Below are 23,123 nucleotides of genomic sequence, written 5' to 3' on the forward strand. Positions count from 1 at the left end.
TATGGTTGGCTCCCATCACCCTTTCTTTCCTTTTGAGGATACTTTACTTTACCCGTTCGAAGCTACTTTTTATTTAATCTCTGTGTCAAGAGTCGTGTCAAGTGTCGAGTCTTGTCTCCATGTTTGTTTGTTTATTACATGGCTTTTGCATGTGGATTATTAAATTTGTCGAGTGAAGCATGTTAGGATAGAATGTTATTCTAGCTTGTTCGTACTCAGCTTTTGCTGACTTCGTGCTTCATGTCTTCTGGTCTTGTCCTTTGCCTTAATGACCCTATGATGAACCATCAATTGCATTTGCGTTGTTGGGGAGTAGATTTTCAATAAAGCAGGTTTGTAGAGATGACTTGCGGGAGAAGTTATCATGGGATTCGAGTTGGGAGTTTTATGCTTCCGTAATTTATAAACTCTATTTTTATTTATAGTCATGACTAATACTACTATTTTCAGTTAATGGATTTTCAAACGGTTTGTTTAGTTTGGGCCTCAACGGTTCCAACTTGTTTTAATTACCATTAACTATTTATTTAATATGTTTTGAAAGTTAGTTAATTCCGCTGCGTAATTCTGGTAATTAGCCTTAGCCGTTATTCCGGTGGCGGTAATATCTTGCATGGTAATTCCTGTGTTTTAAGTTGGAAAATGTTTTATAAAAAGCAAGGAATTATTAGGGTGTTACAAAGTGGTATTTGCAGAGCTCAAGTTTGAGAGCTGCTTTGCATTAATTAATAGTGCAAAGTGGTGAATCCTTAAACTACGATTGCGGAACTTTAGGATTTTCGAAAACAATTTTCCTAAAGTCAAAACGTTATTTATGAGTACTCAAAATTTTGAAAAGCCAAATACCAATTATTTCTAGTGTTTGAAAATTATTTTAAATTTCGAATTATTCTTCTAATTTCCGAAATATTTTCGGATTTTTCAAAAAAAGAAAAAAAAAATTTAGTTTTCTTTCGGATTTTCCGAATTTTCGAAAAAATAAAATAAAATAATATATTCTTTCGAAAATTTCGAATTAATTATTTAATTATTTATTTAATTCTTTTAAAGTATGTGTTGTCTAAGTATGCCTTGCTAATCAAGTGTTTATGTGTTTATGCCTTGATGTTGTGATCTTTTAATTAAAGTTTGATCATGTTTTGGTTGCTTTATGTGATTAATTGCATCACGAATCATGATTAAGCATGTACTTGTGCATTGAAAATTGTATGGCTCAACGAACTTACTTTGTTTTGGAACACTTTTAGTAAGACTTTGTAGTTGTTAACTTTCAGGATTAAGATGTTGATTTCAAAGTACGCAAATCTAGGAAACCTAGAGAAGCTAGACTGTGAGACCCCACACATTTATGTCAAGAAGATTGAGTTTGCCTGCAATTACTTTGCTTCAATGCAGAACCTACCTGAGTTGAGAAAGAAAGATGTTATGGCAGAGATGGTTATTCATTGCTTACCTTCCAAGAACCCATACATAGAGCTTAAGAATCGATTTCGGCATATGCATATGGAAAATGGTATCCCTAATTACTACAAGTATGGTACTCCAGATGGTAGATGGAGATATGATTTGGAGATTATGACTACGATTATAGAGCTCGCAGAGGAATGTTTCCGATGATGGTAAAACGGTAGAGAACATGAACATTTTTGGATTAGATCATGATACAGAGACTCAGATGGATGAGGATAGTGATGATGATGTTGTTGAGATTGAGAACCCTAATCCTATCATTCCTGAACCCACTATTGAGATATCTTGTCACAGAAATTGAACCTGAAGTCGACAATGATGAGGTAAACAGTGTGCAACAGCAAAACAATGAGGATATGGAGTATGAGTCTGATCCAGAGGAAGACTTTGATGACTTTGAAGACCATGAGCCCTCTTCACCTGTTTGTAAGGGTGGCTGGATAGTTGAATAGAATTTTAAGCTTTTGTAATAGCTAGTGCCTAGATTTAGTGAATCAATAAAGTATTACACTACTATTTATGGTTTTAGTAGTTCCGTTTTGTGGTTTTCCGAATAAAGTACGATCCAAAGGATGTATTATTTTTTTCCATGGAAGCAATAAAATCTAGAATTCCTTCTTATATCCTTAATTCTAAGTCTATACTATCTTTGAGCGATTATCGCAAAAGGAATTTTATGCATTTCTTCAATGAAATTGTACTTGCAAGGTGGTCCAATCCTTCACCACCTGAATTTTGTGATGCGGACTAAGGGAAAAGCGACCCATAAATAGGCGCCTATCCGGCCTAGGGTCCGAAATTTTTGTGTATGTGCACCAATTGAATGACTAGCTAATGCAACGTGTTAGTAAGGCAGTGTCCAACCTCAGTTGTTAAAGTTAGTCTTTTGTTTTATTCAGGAGAAGGGAAATGACTACCCAAGGAATGGCTGACGTGGTCAGGCAACTAGCTGAAGTAGTGCAGAACTTAACACAGGATAGGAATAACCAGGGAGTTGATCCAGCTGGTGAGATGTTTAATAAGGTGGCCCAAAGTAAGCCTCCTTTGTACCAAGGGGAGATATACCCAACTGTGCTTGAGAACTGGCTAAGGGAGTTCGATAAGCTTATCGTAGCTGTCAATTTCCCGAGAACCTTAGGGTTAATAGTGCTGTTTATTACCTTAGGGGAGAAGACGATCTATGGTGGCAAAGATGTGAGAATTCTTTGAGAGCTACACCTGGATTTGGATGGGAATCATTCAAAGTAGCCTTAAGAAACAAGTTTTACCCGCCATATCTGAAGAAGCAGAAAGCTCAAGAGTTCATCGAGTTGAAAATGGATTGTATGTCTGTAACAGAGTATTATTCGAAGTTCATCGAGTTGTCTAGGTTTGCACCGGAAGTGGTGGCAACGGAGGAGCTTAGAGCCCAGAGATTTGAGAGTGGATTGACTATGGAATTGCAATTAATGCTTGCTGGAGAGACCTTTACATCTCTTGACACCCTATATGGAAAAGCTGCCCATCTGTATGGCCTGCAGCAAAGAAAGAATGGGATTGGTGAAAAGAGGAAGGATGTTGGCAACCATAACCAAGGTGGTGGTCAGCAAAATCAAGGGAATTTTAAGAAAAACAAGGGAAACAACCATTTCCAGTTCAAGGGAAACCATGGTGGAAATAGGAACAATTTCCACAATAACAATGGAGATAAGAATCAGTCTGCAGGGAATGGAACGATAGACTATGAGTGTAGACGTTGCCATACTAATCACCCAGGTCGAGACTGTAATGGAAACCAAGTTGTTTGTAGTTTTTGTGAGAAGCTAGGCCATAGAGAATTTGAGTGTTGGGCCAAGAATAGGAAACCCAACCAAGGTAACCAAGGCAGCCGCCAGAACAACAACCGGAATAACCAAAACCGGAGTGGAGGAAATAATGGTGGAAACCAAAGGGGTAACCAGAATGGTAACAATGGCAATAATGGCCAGGGTAATGGAAAGCCCGGAGGGAACTATCAGCAAAATGGGAACCGAAATGCCAATGGAAATGCCAATGGAAATGCCAATGGAAGTGGCTAAAACAAGAGAGTTGCCCAAGGGAAGCTGAATGTGATCACTAGGCAGGAAGACGAAAACTTGTCTGACGTCATAGCTGGTACTTTTTCACTAGTGGAAAAAGGGTCATTTGCATCGCACTTTTAAGCACATTTGCGTCGCACATCGTGCGTGGCAAAAGCTCTCGACGCAAATGACTAAAAGTCATTTGCGTCGCACATTTGTGCGACGCAAATGAACCTTATTTGCGTCGCACAATTAGCTAATGTGCGACGCAAATAACTTTTCAGGCATGGTGCTGAAAAGTCATTTGCAACGCACATTAGCTAAATGTGCGACGCAAATGACTTTTCAATATGTTAAAAAAAATGTCATTTGCAACGCACATTAGCTAAATGTGCGACGCAAATGACTTTTCAATATGTTAAAAAAATGTCATTTGCAACGCACATTAGCTAAATGTGCGACGCAAATGACTTTTCAATATGTTAAAAAAAATGTCATTTGCGTCGCAGATTAGCTAAAGTGCGACGCAAATGACTTTTGGATATTCTAAAAAAAATGAGCTGCTGATTTTATTTAATCCATAGATTAAATAAAATAAGCAGCTTTCAGTACTAGTATATTCAGAGCATAAAAATAAAAGTAAACTAGGTGAAAATTTTGACAATATTTCCTTTGTAATTTGACCCTCCCCAATACCGGGAATGTTATAATACATTAATATATACCTGTCAAAACAGTTTACAACCCAATAAAAGGCAAATTCACCATAGATCAACCAACATGTTGATAACCTAACTACACTTTAAACATAAAAGTTTAAGTAAATATCTCTATCCCGGATATAAAAATGGAAGATGTTAGAAATCAAATCTATGACAAATCAAGATATGACTTTCAATACAAAGATGGGATGCATTACCAACGGTGATAGTCACAGTTAAGGCAGAGAACTTCAAGAAAGTCCAGCAACTGGTGAAAATAAACACTCTTTAGGCTGGCTTGGTTTTGTTCTTGTTTCAACTGGCTGCTGCCAAAATTGCTGCTTTCTACTTCTGCCAGAACTGCTGCTGCTGCTTCTAGCTTGTAATCGATAACTGTTGTTGCCAGAACACCTGCTGCTGCTGCTGCTGCTGCTGCTGAAGCTATGTTCACCAGTGCTCGGACGCTCAAGGGATGAAAGATGTCACCCAATGGATGACCGAACCAGGCAGAGTCGGCCAGCAGATAATTGACGGCCTTAGAAGGATTACATGAGCTGTACTTTGGTTGCAAACCATCTCCATGGTGTCGCACCCCGATGCTGCTCCATGCCACCCTATTCCACAACATGCTCCTCTTGTTTCCTTGATGCCTACCACCCAAAAATTCACATACCATCACTACCAACATCACAACAGAATCAGCTTAGAGACATAATTATGCATATATAACTGCATAAGTAACACTAAGTATTGTACAACATTATAACCAGCATTGTTACAAGATCATAGGTTAAAAACAGTTCCACCAATGTAATGTAATGAAAGTGCTTACCATAGTGTTTAGGGTTGGACAAGATACGCATGAAGCCTTGGTAAACATCACAGAACACAAACTGGGCATCAGAGAGCTCCAAAGGTCAGTTATGTGATCCAACAAAAGCTGATTATGTTGCGAAATATACTGATTGATCTCATTGACACAACCTCTTGTACTTTTAATATTTCTGCCGGAATGAAAGTACCAGTCAACCACCGTCCTAGTAGCTCATTCCATCTGCAAGACACGTGGATGCTTCTTAGCGAGTTTACTGGCTTCAATCTTAACCATTTCCTTGTATTCTTAGCGAGTTTACTGGCTTCAAACCCTAGCTTCTTCTTGCTCCGGCCATCTTTCTCTTCTTTTCCTCAAGTAGAGACAAAAGGTAGTCAAGATCCTTCAGAGACACGTCAGTGCCCTGTCTACATATTATAGATTATTCAAAGAGTGAACTCCAATTTAAAAAGCGATAAATCACTATTAAAACATCCAACTCCACAGAGTTTCTGACAACGATTGTAACTAATAAGTAAATCCAAATTGCCACAGAAAGAAAGGTCGTGTAGAAACTTTAATCACCAAAAGGAGCATATGCCAAGACAACTGCTCCGAGTCCACTTCATAACTACGAAATTTATACATTGGTTACATGTCTAATTGCCAAATCACCAGTTTCGTGATCTAATTACCAACAACAATTGAAAATTACAGTGTTCGATCATGTTCAATGCAATGATATGCAAGTGTTCGACAACTATCTTTTGTTAAGTCTTCACAAAATTTGAAGAAAATAAATAAAACAAGAACACAAAAAGGAGAAGCCAACAGAACTAGAGGAAACCTCTGTCAATCCGGGATTGCTTCTACACCTAACACAAACAACTCTTGTATGTTATCTTCAGCATCTACGGAGGTAGTATACGTAATATTCAAGCACATATTACCAAACAGCTTCTGTGGCAACCACATGAAAATCCTTACGGGACCTTAACAACATCTAGTATTTAACATAACAGAAAATAATAGTGAAGCTCTTTACCTGAAAGAAAAATAAAGAAAATAATGCCAAGTTGCCAACGAAAGGGTTTCTTCACAAGTTCCCAATTAAAACATGGAGTACAAAAATGAGAGCAACCGAATTTGGCAAATTGCATTAATATTATCCATACATTTGATGATATAAAAAATATATTGCAGCAAGAGAAATTGCACTTCACTCTCAACATTTTGATTTTTTCAGGAAACCAGACCAATACAAGTCAGAAGACCAATACTACAAGGATATAAGGGTAAAGCTGAAAATTAATTTAAACAACAATCAAAATCATAACACATTTCTCCCAAATACATCCAAATCTCACAAAATAATAGCAATTCCGTGCCTAAAACCTACAGAATAGTAGTCCAATGCCAAAAAAGTAAAATTCTAAACAACGAAATTCTAAGAATTATCAGTGCATTTTTCCGTCAAAAATCAAACGAACTCAAAACCTTAACAGTCAAGAGACAATGCACAATTCAAATTAAAATGAACAATTAAAATTCAATATCCACAAAAATTCAATCTTAATATCAAAATTAAAATTCAATCTTTAAATATACCTAGGAGAGGAGAGAAGACAGTGACCAGGAGCGGAGGAGTGGGCGGCGGCGTGGGCGGCTGCCGTGGAAGGCGGCGTTAACACGGAGCAGCGACACTGATTAGTTTGAGTTGAACGACGCAGGGGAAGAAGAGAACGAGCAGCAGGTTGAAGAGGAGAACGAACAACAAGTTGAACGGCGCAGGGGAAGGAGAGAACGACGCAGAAGGAGGGAAGACGACGGCAGTGAAGCTGGTAAACGGAAGGGTGAAGCCGGTGAGAACGGATGTTTTGGGCTTAACTGGTTTCGATAGATTTAGGTCATTTGGAGCAAGTCAGAATATTGAAGAAAACAATTAAAAGGTGAGCGCGAATTTGAGAAAAAATTAAATTCACAAACACCTGTGCGTCGCAGCTTTATTAAACTGCGAGGCAAATGACTCTAAGATGTTCTCAGAGTCATTTGCGTCGCAGATTAATAAAACTGCGACGCACTTGATTGATTAAATTGCGTCGCTGTTTTACTAATCTGCGACGCAAATGACTCTGGGAGCATTTTAGAGTCATTTGCCTCGCTGTTTAATAAAGCTGCGACGCAAATGACTAAATTTTATGCTAAAATTTATCATTTGCGTCACATGTTTAGATTGGCGATGCAAATGCAGCGATGCAATTAAACGTTTTTGCACTAGTGTTTCTATTAACTCAGTTTTAGTTAAAGTACTATTTGATTCTGGTGCGACTTATTCATTTATATCAAAGGGTATCTTAAAGAAGTTAGAACTGAAAGAACCCGAAGAAATAGAAGTACCCATAGTGATACCAACAGGTGAGATTGTGAAATGCACTAAGATCCATAGAAATGTACCTCTAACCATAGCCAAAACCATATTCTTGTCTAGCCTAATTGAGTTTGAGTTAGGAGATTTAGATGTGATTTTGGGAATGGACTGGTTGGCCATATTTAAAGCTAAGATTGACTGTGAGAAGCAGAAGATTCACTTGAGGTCTTGTCTGGGAAAGGTGGTATCGTATCGCCGTTTTGGGAAGCCTAGGAGTGTAGGAGTCGTCACGGCAATGGAGCTCGTGAAATTAATACACAAAGGAAACCCTGTCTTCATATGTAATGTGAGAGGCCTAGACCATGTAATGAAAGAGAAACCATGGGATATTGCAGTGGTGAGTGAATTCTTGGACGTGTTTCCGGAGGAGATCCCGGGAATGCCGCCCAATCGACCAATCGATTTTACCATAGATTTAGCACCCGGAACTGCACCTATCTCGAAAGCCCCATACAGAATGGCTCTGGCAGAAATGAGTGAGTTGAAAGGTCAACTTGAGGAATTGTTAGAGAAAGGTTATATTAGACCAAGTGCATCACCTTAGGGAGCGTCAGTCTTGTTTGTGAAGAAGAAGGACGGTAGCATGAGACTCTGTATAGACTACAGGGAACTCAATAAGGTCACAATCAAGAATAAGTATCCTTTGCCTAGGATAGATGATCTATTTGACCAGTTGAAAGGAGCAGGAATGTTTTCGAAGATTGACTTGAGGTCAGGCTATCATCAGTTGAGAATCGCAGAGCACGATATACCAAAGACTGCATTTAGGACTAGATACGGTCATTATGAGTTCACTGTTATGCCTTTTGGGTTAACCAATGCACTTGCAATCTTTATGGACTTAATGAACCGAGTGTGAGGGGGTCGAAAAAGCACGAGGCTAATGCGTGACCTCGTCCCTCGTGGGTGTGACGCTTCTTTTTGTCAAATCAAGTGTAATTGGATTTCCTGTGAGTTCATCAAAAAAATTATGAAAAGAAACTAATTAATGGAGAAAGAAAAAGAAAAATGGAGCTGAAATTCCACATACATTAGAACACCAAACTGCACTGTTCTCTTCATCCAAACCCGGAAACTGTAATGCCTTTTTCGCAGTTTCCATCACTATCACAGCACAATTGTTCCAAAAAAACAACCCATTTTTAGAAACGGTCACAAAATCAGTACTAACCCATTTACCAAAATAGAAAGTTCAAAGAAACCAAAAAATCAACAATGGAAGGAAACTATGAAATAATCCTCAATTTAAAGTTCAAACAATGGCTAAAAATATTCGAATTTACAAACTAACTAACAAAATCAAACCTTATATTCATCAGAACAATATAAAAAAAGTAAAAACTAATTGAAGTTGGATTCACGGTAAAGAAAGGGGAAATACCTAAGAAATAAGGTCATCAACGACGGCGGTGACGTTAACCGGAGCTCAGCACCAACTCTTTGGCGTTTTACCCATCCTTAAAAAATCCTAGAAATAGGCTGACAAACAAGAACCATAGAAATCAGAATACACTGTAGGCTGATAAACAAGAAACCTAATTAAAAAAAATTGCATTGTACCTGCTGCTATATACAAAGAAACGATTCGACGACGCCGACGAACTAAGTCGCAGATTTGGTGACCCACTAGAAATCGAGCTGTGCTGCTTTGTGATACGGAGTATCTCCTTCTTCGCGGCAGAATATAAGATTTTTCCCCTTCGAGCCGTGTTTTCGCAAGCTTGATTTTTCCGAGTAAATGGATCAATAGGTATGATAGTTAGAGGATATTTCAAATGAAGGAAAGATTCAGAGTTGTTGATATCTCAGCAGTGGAGTTCTGGAAAGAAGATGAGAGAGAAAGAGAGGGGAGGATGAATGTAGAGACTCTCCTCGGTGATATCGAAGTCTTAGGGTAGGAGTACGGTAATTAGTTTTTTTTTTTGGGGGGGGGGGGTGGGGAAGGTAATGAGGTATTGGTATGCTTCGTCGATGAATAGTAAAAGCGCGACGTAAGTTATAGATAAAGTGCGTCATTCATTAGTTATTCTGCGACGCAGATGAGTTTAAAGCCCCGTATACGTATATTTGCGTCAGTTAAAAGTAAATGACCGACGCAGGAGATTTTTGTTTTATCAAAATTAGTTCTTTTGCGTCACTGATTAAAATGTGCGACGTAACAATAGTGACACAAATTACCCTTTTTGTACTAGTGATATTATAAAAAGAAAGAACAAAACATTGTTTATTAGAATCCAAGTCTCACTACTGGCAAAAGTTAAATAGTCTATATTGTATGGTACTAAAAGAATGAATTCTCCAATAACATCTCGACGCTATTTGCTGTCTCAAATAAGCTAAGACGCGTATCCACGTCGACAAAACACGGGAATCTAAAGATCAGTTGACGGTCATTGGTAGCGTCGAGGAAAAGCCGTCCAGATTTATAGCATTTTGTAGTAGTGAGTTACCTAGAGAAGCATTGGGGAGAGGTTCCAAGATACAACCACCCTTAAATAACTTGACAAAGAAGAGGTTTGGATAAGAATAAGAAGTAGAATAGATTTCATTCTTGTGCGTATCTAAGAAGTTGGCATGTAGTACCATATATGCATAATTTTATGTACATTAACTCTTACTTAACTTAGGCGCTACAATCTGATAAAGTACCAGCATATTAAACCAAAGCGTTGGATGCCTTTGTTGAGAATTAGAGACTCGTTAATAATAAGAGAATTGTTTACAAAGCTATGACATACCGAGGCGGTAGCTAATCTCTAATATGTTCTCGCAGTCCTATACTCCTGTAAGGGGTATGACTCCTATCCCTGACAATTTCTATCATTCGTTCATGATCATTAACTCATAGCGTTTGTGTTCTACAGTTAAATTTTTTACGACACTTGCAGAGATTTATGAAGAAAAAAAAATTGACAGGGGTAAGGGAGGAAAAGAGGTGGCATTTGATAGTGTAGAAGTTGGTCTACAAAGCTAAGGAGGAGGTTAGCTAGCTAGACTCTTTTAGGTTTTAAATAATAAAGAATTGCAATCTATTTGCGGTTTCTACAAAGGCTTGAACTCTTGAAAAAAAAAGAGATGAAAAGTTAGGGTTTGGAAATGTGGAGAACAAATGAGAAGTCCATTTCTTACAACAGTTTTCTTTTTTCCCAAAGTTTAAACACGTGGGCTTCAATTTATATCACGTGACTGTAATATCTCGACGCTTTCATAAGTCAAATACTGGTTCGACCGGAAAGGCGTCCACAAAACACGTGGATACATAGCCTACTCTAACGCCTCTACCTCAGCGCTGAGGGATTTCCGTCTTCAAAGTATGTCTTTTGTAGTAGTGTTAGATCATTACTCAAGACAAGATATATTTGTTGATTTATCTTTGTGACAAAAGTACAGACTACTCATTCTAATGCTATTTGAAATATTTTTTGTATACATTAGGTGGTTAGGACAAAGAAGAAACGGTAGCCAGAGCATATGATCTAGTAGCACCGAAATATTGAGCTCAACTACCCATACAAAATTTCCTATATGTTGTTTAAGTCAAACAGTACTTAATTAGCTAACAAAAATTACTTGTATTTCATAGTAACCAGAGTTGACTTTGTCTTTTGATGTTACTTTAACCAAAAATAGCTAACTGATTATGAGAAAGAACTTGAAAATATGAACAACATGAATAGACAAGAATTTCTTTCCCATCTAAGGAGGTACTTCTTAAAACCTTTTTTTTAAAAAAAACTCCAATTAAGCTCACTACTATCTTCGTTCAGATTTGATAATAATCATAGTTAAATCTCAAAGTTACATAAATTTGCAAAAATTGTCATTTATAGACTATAAATTGAAGGACTAAGATGTACTGCACTAATCCATAATATTCTGTAAGAAATTTGAACTTTAAGATCCATTTGAAATTTTTTTCACTCAAATCAAACAAGAAATTTTAGCATTAAAACGGTACATCAGATAAAACTAAATAGATAATTCCAAAAAGAAGATAAAGCCAAATATTAAACATTTGAAATCAAGAAATATTGACCGTGAACTACTCATAAATTTTATAACAAGTTCTCACAAAATGAAAAATATTGAACTTGAAAGAAGAGAATATAAAGTACCTAGAGTGATGGACATGCAACTCTGATCCTAAAATATAAGGAGATCCGTTATGAACCTAATTCCTTGAGTTAGAACTCTTGATTGACAAACGATGTTTCATCAATTTTACATCCCTTCCATTAAAAACAATGGTTTTCTGGCAATTAAGAAAACGTAAATACATGTATAAAAAAATTAAAATTAAAATTTGAACAAATCAATCGAAATCAATAATACAAATACGACTGTCCATATTCAGCTCACCCAAATATCCCAAAATACACAAATTAAAACACATAATATGGAAGAAATAAAACCATACACAAAAAGGGAGTTTATTAAAATATAAAATTATATAACTTGAGGTAAAAGACGCAAAGTCCATTGAGAAGATCGAACAATCAAGATCTGTGATATTTTCAGATTAGAGAGGCAGAGGACATAGAGCTAGTAAGAGTTAGTGCGACATACCAACCGCTGGCAAATACAATTTGAATAATACTGTGCATAACTTTAAATTCCATCTTAGCTTGCCGAAGGTGTGAAAATGCGGGTCTACTGTAGACCAATGCGGGTCTACTTTAGACCAACGTGGTTCTCTATTTTTAGACCAACGTGGTTCTCTATTTTTAGACCAACGTGGTTCTACAAACCTGTAGACCAATGCTGGTCTACTGTAGACCAACGTTGTCCTACAAACTTGTAGACCAATGTGGTTCTGCAAACCTGTAGACCAACGCCGGTCTACTCTGGACCTACGCGTGATAGTCGTATTTGTATTATCGATGTCGATTGATTTTTATTCAAATTTTGTTGTAAAAGTATTAAGGTTTTCATAATTGTACCATTACTTTGTAAGATGTGAATATTTTGGGTGGTTTTCTTTGTTTGGATGTTCTGTTGTTGACCCACTATGGAATGAGGATATCTTACTGCTTGAGAAGAAATTGTTGGATGTTTTGGCCGTGATGTGATTCGAATTCTTATGAAGAGGGGAGACAATGTTACCCATTGTTAGTGGTTGGATTATTTCATTGATAAAGGGGGTAAGTTGGAGCATGTGAAGATCTTAAAGCAGTGAAGATCTTAAAGTTCAAAGCGCACAAAAATATATATGTCAAATTCTTGGTAACCTAAATCCTAGCACTCAAGTGACTCAACTAGTATAATGTCCAAGTCTATTTTAAATCTAAATATATTATTGAAATCACACATTGAATTCGACCCAGAGCTAACTGATTTCAATAATATATTTAGATTTAAAATAGAAATTGAAACACATAATATGGAAGAAATAAAACCATATCCAAAAAGGGAGTTTATTGAAATATAAAATTATATACCTTGAGGTAAAAGACGCAAATTTGAATAATACTGAAACAGAAATTCATCTTCCCAACATTATATTACTTCCGTCTTCACTACATGCGGAATTCATTCAATTAACAGTCATGAAAAAACCAAAATATTTTTTATTAATTTGATACTCCTAACATCGAAACCAACTGCTAAACGTCAAGATCATTAACATAAAATGTAACTCCCTAATAATTCCTTGCTTTCTATAAAACATTTTCCAACTTAAAACACAGGAATTACCAAGATATTACCGCCACCGTGATAACGGCTAAGGCTATTTACCAGAATTACGCAGCGGAATTAATTAACTTTCAAAACATATTAAATAAATAGTTAATGGTAATTAAAACAAGTTGGAACCGTTGAGGCCCAAACTAAACAAACCGTTTGAAAATCCATTAACTGAAAATAGTAGTATTAGTCATGACTATAAATAAAAATAGAGTTTATAAATTACGAAAGCATAAAACTCTCAACTCGAATCCCATGATAACTTCTCCCGCAAGTCATCTCTACAAACCTGCTTTATTGAAAATCTACTCCCCAACAACGCAAATGCAATTGATGGTTCATCATAGGGTCATTAAGGCAAAGGCCATGACCAGAAGACATGAAGCACGAAGTCAGCAAAAGCTGAGTACGAACAAGCTAGAATAATATTCTATCCTAACATGCTTCACTCGACAAATTTAATAATCCACATGCAAGAGCCATGTAATAAACAAACAAACATGGAGACAAGACTCGACACTTGACACGACTCTTGACTCACAGATTAAATAAAAAGTAGCCTCGAACGGGTAAAGTAAAGCATCCTCAAAAGGAAAGAAAGGGTGATGGGAGCCAACCATACACCAAAATAAGTTGGGCTACTACCGACAGTCGGGCCATACCGACAGGAATTCCAATGCACAACGGCATAAAAGAGAATGAAACAACGTCTTGTATCATTGTAGGAGTACAAGTTTTCCGGAAAGACTCCCCCCACTGTTCATACTCAAGGTATATACGTTCCAAGAGTTTTGAAGCTCTTTGGGTTACACTTTACGTTAATTAGTACATTATGTTCAAGGCGACTCAAGACACAACATACAAACAATTGAACAATTAAACAATTCAACAATGACACTTCAATATTTTACTTCTTTAGGACTTGTGATCAAACATAGACTCAAGTGAAATTACTCCCATTGCTCCTTCTCAAAAACACTGTTTGAGATAACCCGACATTGCCTATTAACAAGCGGGGTGTGTTCTTAGCACGAATTGTCCTTAATTCAATTCACATAGATTCTCTAACATATTCTACCCCTTTGGTAGAATATATATTGCTCACTGGCAATATTCGACCGGCTCAATAATTATGCTAGACATCCTGTACCATAGCATAATAATAATAATAACTTGCATGCGCAATACTCATACATGCAAACCAAGTTGAAAAACATGCTAGACATAATTCAACGATTATAAAAGTCCATAACATGATAGTTCAATAGAATCTATAAAGCATAATTCAATTCATAACATGCTCGTTCACATAGATTCAACAATAATAATAACATGCTTGTTCTCAACATTAAACATGAATTCATAACAACATAATCATTCCCAATCATCAAACATGAATTCATAACATATAAGTTCACATGATTCGCATTCAATATACTTCACAAAGTCGTCAAGGGGTGGGTGGTCACCCTAGTCTTGTACGTACTTGGAATACTTAAGTACGGGGGTCACTGTGCGAATCAAGACTCACTAGAAATCAACTCCTATAAAACAAAATAAGAGAACTAAATTATTATCCATGTTTACTAAATTTACAGCAACTATTTAAGAAACTAAAACTCTAAGTTTAATTAAAATTCATTCATTAATTGGTAATTTAATAGTCTCATATAGTCAACTCAAGTCCTAGCATAAAAATATTGACTTTTTAGCTTTAAAACCCTTAAAAACCATCCTTTTAAAGCAAATAAGCATTCTGAAAATTTTGATTGATTCCCATAATTTATATTGTCATTAAATTATGTAAATCAATTGCTTAATCAATTTGAAACCAAAACCCTAGAAATAGTTTAATCCGAAAACATGTTTTGACTTCAAAAATCCTTACTTTATAAACATATTAAATCTGAAAATCATAATTTAAATCATCAAAACCAATCTCTTTAATTAAAACACAATACTAACCCAATACGGTGTTCATAACCGTTTTATTTAATCTAAACAATCCAATAATTAAATTTAATCACAATAATTAAAACAATTTAAAAACTGAAATCAAAGTTTAAAAAAAAGTATACAATTGATTATCACCAATCAACAACACACACACACACAACAATTGATGTGTTGTGTGTGTGGGGCGTCGAGCAACAACAACACACACGTGATAGCAGCGCACAGCACAGCAGAGCGCGCGAGGGCAGCGACGAGGCCCGGGCGTGGGCGAGGGAACGCGAGGTGCGCTGGGCAAGAGAGAGAGGGCACGCGAGGTGCGCGCACAGCAGCAGCAGCAACGAGTGCTACACGCTGCGGGCTGCGAAGGTGAGAGAGGGACAACGAGGGCGAGCGGGTGAGGCGAGCGAGAGAGCAAGGGGTGTGCGGTGCGCGTGAGGCGCGGCTGGGCACACGAGCGCAAGGACACGAGCAAGGCACTCGTGCCTTGGGGCTAAAGCAAGGGCGGACTAACAAGAGAGAGGGAGGAGAGAAAATTCAGAAATTTTAGGTTGGGGATCTCATGAAGGGGAGGGGTATTTATAGGTTCTCATCCCTTCATGGGTTAGGTATTAGGGTTTAAGGTTGGGCTTAGTTGAATTTAATCCTTGCAAGCTTTGTTGGGTTTAATTAAAACAAAACGACCAGGCTTTAAGTTTATTAAATTCGTTTTTGAAATACGACCCACAATTCCCAACAAAATAAATTCCTTGAATTTATTTAATAAAATACGGTTTTCTAAATAGTTAATATTTAAATTAATAAAAAGCGCATTTAATTCTCATTAAATGAAATTACTTTGTAAAAATACAACAAAATGCTTTATAAGTATAATAAAATATATTTATAATAATAGAAAAATACGAGGTATTACAGTCTACCCTCCTTAAAAGAATTTTCATCCCGAAACTTGGGCACGAAAATCACAATTTTAAAACTAAACTTGAGACTATTTTGAGACTTTAGTGCGTTTTCTTTGCAAAAAGTTTTAGTTGCTGTACTCTTTAAGTAATTCCACATGACAATAAACAGTGAAACTTCACTGGAAACAACGATTCAAGCATATTCTTAAGGGTAAATTGGGTAAATAAGGTAAAAAGCGCAAAATTCTACCGCACTCTACCCCCTTAAAGAAGACGAGTTACGGCCCCGTAACTCAACTAACCTCGGGAAAAAGCTCGGTATATTTCTTTCTCATTTCCTCCTCCGCTTCCCAGGTAGCTTCCTCGGACTCTTGGCTAGACCACAACACTTTTACGATCTTAACATCCTTAGTTCGAGTGCTACGCACCTTACTATCAAGTATCTTGACAGGTCTTTCCTCAAAGGTCAAACTTTGGTCTAACTCTATGGTCCCCGGTTGCAGTACGTGAGACTTATCCGGGACATACTTCCTCAATTGGGACACATGAAACACATTATGCACTCTATTCAATTCCATGGGCAAGGCTAGTCTATACGCTACCTTCCCTATCCGTTCTAAGATCTCATATGGGCCTATATATTTTGGGCTAAGCTTTCCCTTCTTCCCAAATCTCATCACTCCTTTCATTGGTGAAACCTTTAACAACACTTTGTCACCTACTTGGAACTCTTCATCCCTACGCTTTAAATCCACGTAGCTCTTTTGGCGATCTTGAGCGGCTTGGATTTTGGATTAAATAATTCTAACCCGATTCATAGTGTCCTCTATCAATTGGGGACCTAGTACAAAGGTTTCACTAATGTCACTCCAACATAGTGGACTTCTACATTTTCGTCCATACAGGGCTTCGAATGGTGCCATTCCAATACTAGCATGATAGCTATTGTTGTATGAAAACTCAATTAAATCTAGGTTATCTTCCCATCCTCCTTGGAAATAAATCACACAAGCTCTTAGCATATCTTCTAGGGTTTGAATAGTCCTTTCGGTTTGTCCATCCGTGGCTGGGTGGAATGCTGTACTCATTTTCAATGTGGTACCAAAGTTCTTCTGCACACTTTTCCAGAAATTCGAAAGGAACCTAGAATCACTATCTGATACGATATCCTTAGGAACTCCATGTAATCTCACTACATGTTTGATGTAAGCTTTGGCAAGTTGTTCCATTTTCCAGGTTTCTTTCATTGGTATGAACATTGCTGACTTAGTCAACCTATCGACCACTACCCAAATGGCGTCATTTCCACTTTTCGACTTGGGTAAACAAGTGACAAGGTCCATTGAGATACAGTCCCACTTCCACCTCGGAATTTCTAAAGGTTGGACCTTTCCCTGAGGTCTCCTATGCTCAATTTTAACCCTCTGACAAGTCAAACACCTTGCCACGAATTCAGCCACTTCGTTTTTCATCCTTGGCCACCAATAGACCTTCTTTAGATCCTTATACAGCTTGTCACCGCCCGGGTGAACAGAATATGGAGTATTGTGACCTTCTCTCATTAACTTCTCCTTTAGTTCATCATACTTTTGAGGTACACACCAACGTCCTTTATACCTCAAACTTCCATCCCCGTGAATCTTAAAATCAACCTCCTTTCCTTGCGAAATCTTCTCCTTGGTCCGCTCTAGCTTAACATCACCAGCCTGATTCTCCCTGATTTCATCCAATACTGACGACTGGATGGTTAAGGCATTCATCACACTCTCAAGGCATTCTCCACTCACTATTTCTAGATTCAGTCGTTGCATGTCCTTACACAGCTCGTTAGCAACTACTAATGCATTCACACTATGACTTGATTTCCTACTCAAGGCATCTGCAACTACATTGGCTTTTCCCTCATGGTACTGAATATCCAGATCATAGTCCTTGACCAATTCCAACCACCTTCGTTGGCGCATATTTAAGTCCTTCTGTGTGAAAATGTACTTTAAGCTCTTATGATCCGTAAATATCCTACATTTCACACCATACAGATAGTGTCTCCATATCTTCAATCAAACACTATGGATGCTAACTCTAAATCATGGGTAGGGTAATTGGATTCATATGGCTTCAACTGCCTCGATGCATACGCAATCACTTTCCCGTTCTGCATCAACACACACCCTAAACCATTCTTAGAGGCATCACTATACACATCATAAGTACCGCTCTCATTTGGCAAAGTTAACACTGGTGCGGTTGTCAATCGCGTCTTTAAGGCTTGGAACGCTTCCTCACACTGGTCATTCCATTCAAACTTCGCTTCTTTCTTCATCAAGGTTGTTATTGGTTTGGCGATTCTAGAAAAGTCTTGCACAAAGCGTCTATAATAACCCGCTAAACCAAGAAAACTTCGAATATTGGTGACACTCTTAGGTGTAGGCCACTCAGTGACAGCTTTTATCTTTGCAGGGTCCACTGCGACTCCTTCCTTAGATACAAAATGTCCTAAGAACGCAACTATTTCTAGCCAGAATTCACACTTCGGGAATTTGGCATACAACTGATTGTCTCTAAGGGTACTCAACACTGACCTTAAGTGTTCCGCATGATCCTCCTCATTCTTAGAGTAGACCAGAATATCATCTATGAAAACAACTACAAACTTGTCCAAGAATGCATGGAATACTCGGTGTAGACACCTACTTTTGTCCCCATTCCCGAAAGGGAAGGTTCGATGATGAGAACGTAAATCTCCACTTGACAAAGCATCTCCTATAAAATAACGAATCTCAATTCCCCTTTTCATTTCACCCGAAACCTGCTATTTATAGAAACCTGCTATTTATGGAAACCTGCTAAAAATAGTAACTGCCGTAATGAGTAGTTGTTAAAAGTGGCAAGTCATAAAAGATAGAAACCTGTCAGAATTAGGTGTTGCACTCCAACATAAATCCTAAATGAGATGGAAATTGCGAGAGAATCCTATTCCTAATATGATTCGAAAGTAAGAGTCACGTATTAATTAAAATCCTAACGAGCCTAGAGTTCGTAACGGGCCCAGACGCATCCCGTCACAAGGTTAATACGCACTAAAGGACTCAATTAAATCTCAAATACTCCGGATTCTAGGAATCCGAATCTGACTAAGGAAAACAGCCCAGACCCTATTTTCAACGCCTGGCTCTGGGCGCCGAAATCTTCGGCGCCCAGGCCTGGGCGCTGAAAATACCTGGTACGTGTTTTTTCCTAATTCCTCATGGATTAGGGTTCTGCAATTCTATCTTTCCACGAACTCTTTTCTATAAATAGGGCCTTAAGTTCGACGTGAAAAGGACACACAACACACAATTATATTCTGAGTATTGACTCTAAACCCCTAAGCCTAAGCCTCACGCTGCAAAACTGATCACGCGTTCTGTCTCAATCGATCCATAAATCGAACAGAACGTATCCCGTCCCATATTTTGAGATTCGTTAAATAAAAGGAGAAATAGCAAAGTCAAAGTGGTTAGTTTTCTGAGAACTGTGACGCACCTCTCAAGGGTGCGTCGTAATGTGTCCCTTTTCCATGGTTTAATTGCTTTCCTCGCCCTTTTATGAACTGTTAAACTAACTAAAATGTGATCGTTCGATCACGCTTAATAAATATGATATTTTTGGGAAATTGGATTATCATGCTAGGTCCCTTGAAATAATCTAAATCAGATAATCGCGTTCGATCTAGTACTATATGTTGCATGCTGAGCTAGTAAGGATATCCTGCCTCTGGAGTTATCGAAGAGCGAGTACTCCTCTCGGTAGTTACAGTCCCCCGAACCCTCAATCTCTACCCTGTGGGTGTACATTGAGCGATCCCCACCACCAGGGATCACAAGGGAACCTACGGCCGGCGTGGTCAAACATAATTGCACTCCCTTTATGTCACGATAACCGGGTTTTGTCAGTTTTTCTCATTGTCGTTAAAAATTGAATGGCGACTCCTATATTACTAGTCAATTTGGTGTAAACTCACAGGAAATCCAATTACACTTGATTTGACAAAAAGAAGAGTCACACCCACAAGGGACGAGGTCACGCATTAGCCTCGTGCTTTTTCGACCCCCTCACACTCGGTTCATTAAGTCCATAAAGATTGCAAGTGCATTGGTTAACCCAAAAGGCATAATAGTGAACTCATAATTACCGTATCTAGTCCTAAATGCAGTCTTTGGTATATCGTGCTCTGCGATTCTCAACTGATGATAGCCTGACCTCAAGTCAATCTTCGAAAACATTCATGCTCCTTTCAACTGGTCAAATAGATCATCTATCCTAGGCAAAGGATACTTATTCTTGATTGTGACCTTATTGAGTTCCCTGTAGTCTATACAGAGTCTCATGCTACCGTCCTTCTTCTTCACAAACAAGACTGGCGCTCCCCAAGGCGATGCACTTGGTCTAATATAACCTTTCTCTAGCAATTCCTCAAGTTGACCTTTCAACTCACTCATTTCTGCCAGAGCCATTCGGTATGGGGCTTTCGAGATAGGTGCAGTTCTGGGTGCTAAATCTATGGTAAAATCGATTGGTCCATTGGGCGGCATTCCCGGAATCTCCTCCGGAAACACGTCCAAGAATTCACTCACCACTGCAATATCCCCTGGTTTCTCTTTCATTACATGGTCTAGGTCTCTCACATTACATAAGAAGACAGGGTCCCTTTGTGTATTAATTTCACGAGCTCCATTGCCGTGACGACTCCTACACTCCTAGGCTTCCCAAAACGGCGATACGATACCACCTTTCCCAGACTAGACCTCAAGTGAATCTTCTGCTTCTCACAGTCAATCTTAGCTTTAAATATGGCCAACCAGTCCATTCCCAAAATCACATCTAAATCTCCTAACTCAAACTCAATTAGGCTAGACAAGAATATGGTTTTGGCTATGGTTAGAGGTACATTCCTATGGATCTTAGTGCATTTCACAATCTCACCTGTTGGTATCACTATGGGTACTTCTATTTCTTCGGGTTCTTTCAGTTCTAACTTCTTTAAGATACCCTTTGATATAAATGAATAAGTCGCACCAGAATCAAATAGTACTTTAACTAAAACGGAGTTAATAGAAAAAGTACCAGCTATGACGTCAGACAAGTTTTCGTCTTCCTGCCTAGTGATCACATTCAGCTTCCCTTGGGCAACTCTCTTGTTATAGCCACTTCCATTGGCATTTCGGTTCCCATTTTGCTGATAGTTCCCTCCGGGCTTTCCATTACCCTGGCCATTATTGCCATTGTTACCATTCTGGTTACCCCTTTGGTTTCCACCATTATTTCCTCCACTCCGGTTTTGGTTATTCCGGTTGTTGTTCTGGCGGCTGCCTTGGTTACCTTGGTTGGGTTTCCTATTCTTGGCCCAACACTCCAATTCTCTATGGCCTAGCTTCTCACAAAAACTACAAACAACTTGGTTTCCATTACAGTCTCGACCTGGGTGATTAGTATGGCAACGTCTACACTCATAGACTATCGTTCCATTCCCTGCAGACTGATTCTTATCTCCATTGTTATTGTGGAAATTGTTCCTATTTCCACCATGGTTTCCCTTGAACTGGAAATGGTTGTTTCCCTTGTTTTTCTTAAAATTCCCTTGATTTTGCTGACCACCACCTTGGTTATGGTTGCCAACATCCTTCCTCTTTTCACCAATCCCATTCTTTCTTTGCTGCAGGCCATACAGATGGGCAGCTTTTCCATATAGGGTGTCAAGAGATGTAAAGGTCTCTCCAGCAAGCATTAATTGCAATTCCATAGTCAATCCACTCTCAAATCTATGGGCTCTAAGCTCCTCCGTTGCCACCACTTCCGGTGCAAACCTAGACAACTCGATGAACTTCGAATAATACTCTGTTACAGACATACCATCCATTTTCAACTCGATGAACTCTTGAGCTTTCTGCTTCTTCAGATATGGCGGGTAAAACTTGTTTCTTAAGGCTACTTTGAATGATTCCCATCCAAATCCAGGTGTAGCTCTCAAAGAATTCTCACATCTTTTCCACCATAGATCGTCTTCTCCCCTAAGGTAATAAACAGCACTATTAACCCTAAGGTTCTCGGGAAATTGACAGCTACGATAAGCTTATCGAACTCCCTTAGCCAGTTCTCAAGCACAGTTGGGTCTATCTCCCCTTGGTACAAAGGAGGCTTACTTTGGGCCACCTTCTTAAACATCTCACCAGCTGGATCAACTCCCTGGTTAATCCTATCCTGTGTTAAGTTCTGCACTACTTCAGCTAGTTGCCTGACCACGTCAGCAATTCCTTGGGTAGTCATTTCCCTTCTCCTGAATAAAACAAAAGACTAACTTTAACAACTGAGGTTGGACACTGCCTTACTAACACGTTGCATTAGCTAGTCATTCAATTGGTGCACATACACAAAAATTTCGGACCCTAGGCCGGATAGGCGCCTGTTTATGGGTCGCTTTTCCCTTAGTCCGCATCACAAAATTCAGGTGGTGAAGGATTGGACCACCTTGCAAGTACAATTTCATTGAAGAAATGCATAAAATTCCTTTTGCGATAATCGCTCAAAGATAGTATAGGCTTAGAATTAAGGATATAAGAAGGAATTCTAGATTTTATTGCTTCCATGGAAAAAAATAATACATCCTTTGGATCGTACTTTATTCGGAAAACCACAAAACTAAACTACTAAAACCATAAATAGTAGTGTACTACTTTCTTGCTTCACTAAATCTAGGTACTAGCTATTACAAAAGCTTAAAATTCTACTCAACTATCCAGCCACCCTTACAAACAGGTGAAGAGGGCTCATGGTCTTCAAAGTCATCAAAGTCTTCCTCTGGATCAGACTCATACTCCATATCCTCATTGTTTTTTTGTTGCACACTGTTTACCTCATCATTGTCGACTTCAGGTTCAATTTCTGTGACTGGAGATCACAATAGTGGGTTCAGGAATGATAGGATTAGGGTTCTCAATCTCAACAACATCATCATCACTATCCTCATCCATCTGAGTCTCTGTATCATGATCTAATCCAAAAATGTTCATGTTCTCTACCGTTTTACCATCATCGAAAACATTCCTCTGCGAGCTCTATAATCGTAGTCATAATCTCCAAATCATATCTCCATCT

At 38.3% G+C, this 23,123-nt stretch overlaps 1 long non-coding RNA gene across 1 annotated transcript; it reads right to left on the reverse strand.

The window, feature by feature from the left end:
* Nucleotides 1–3,970: 3,970 nt before the first annotated feature.
* Nucleotides 3,971–7,105, reverse strand: LOC130462736 (uncharacterized). The gene is made up of 3 exons (XR_008923448.1): nucleotides 6,630–7,105; nucleotides 5,043–5,449; nucleotides 3,971–4,860 (listed from the first exon to the last, which is right to left on the reverse strand). It is a non-coding gene; the product is annotated as an uncharacterized lncRNA (long non-coding RNA).
* Between the last annotated feature and the right edge of the window lie 16,018 nt (nucleotides 7,106–23,123).

Source organism: Spinacia oleracea, chromosome 6 (genome assembly GCF_020520425.1).
Source record: "Spinacia oleracea cultivar Varoflay chromosome 6, BTI_SOV_V1, whole genome shotgun sequence".
NCBI classification, from domain to species: domain Eukaryota; kingdom Viridiplantae; phylum Streptophyta; class Magnoliopsida; order Caryophyllales; family Amaranthaceae; genus Spinacia; species Spinacia oleracea.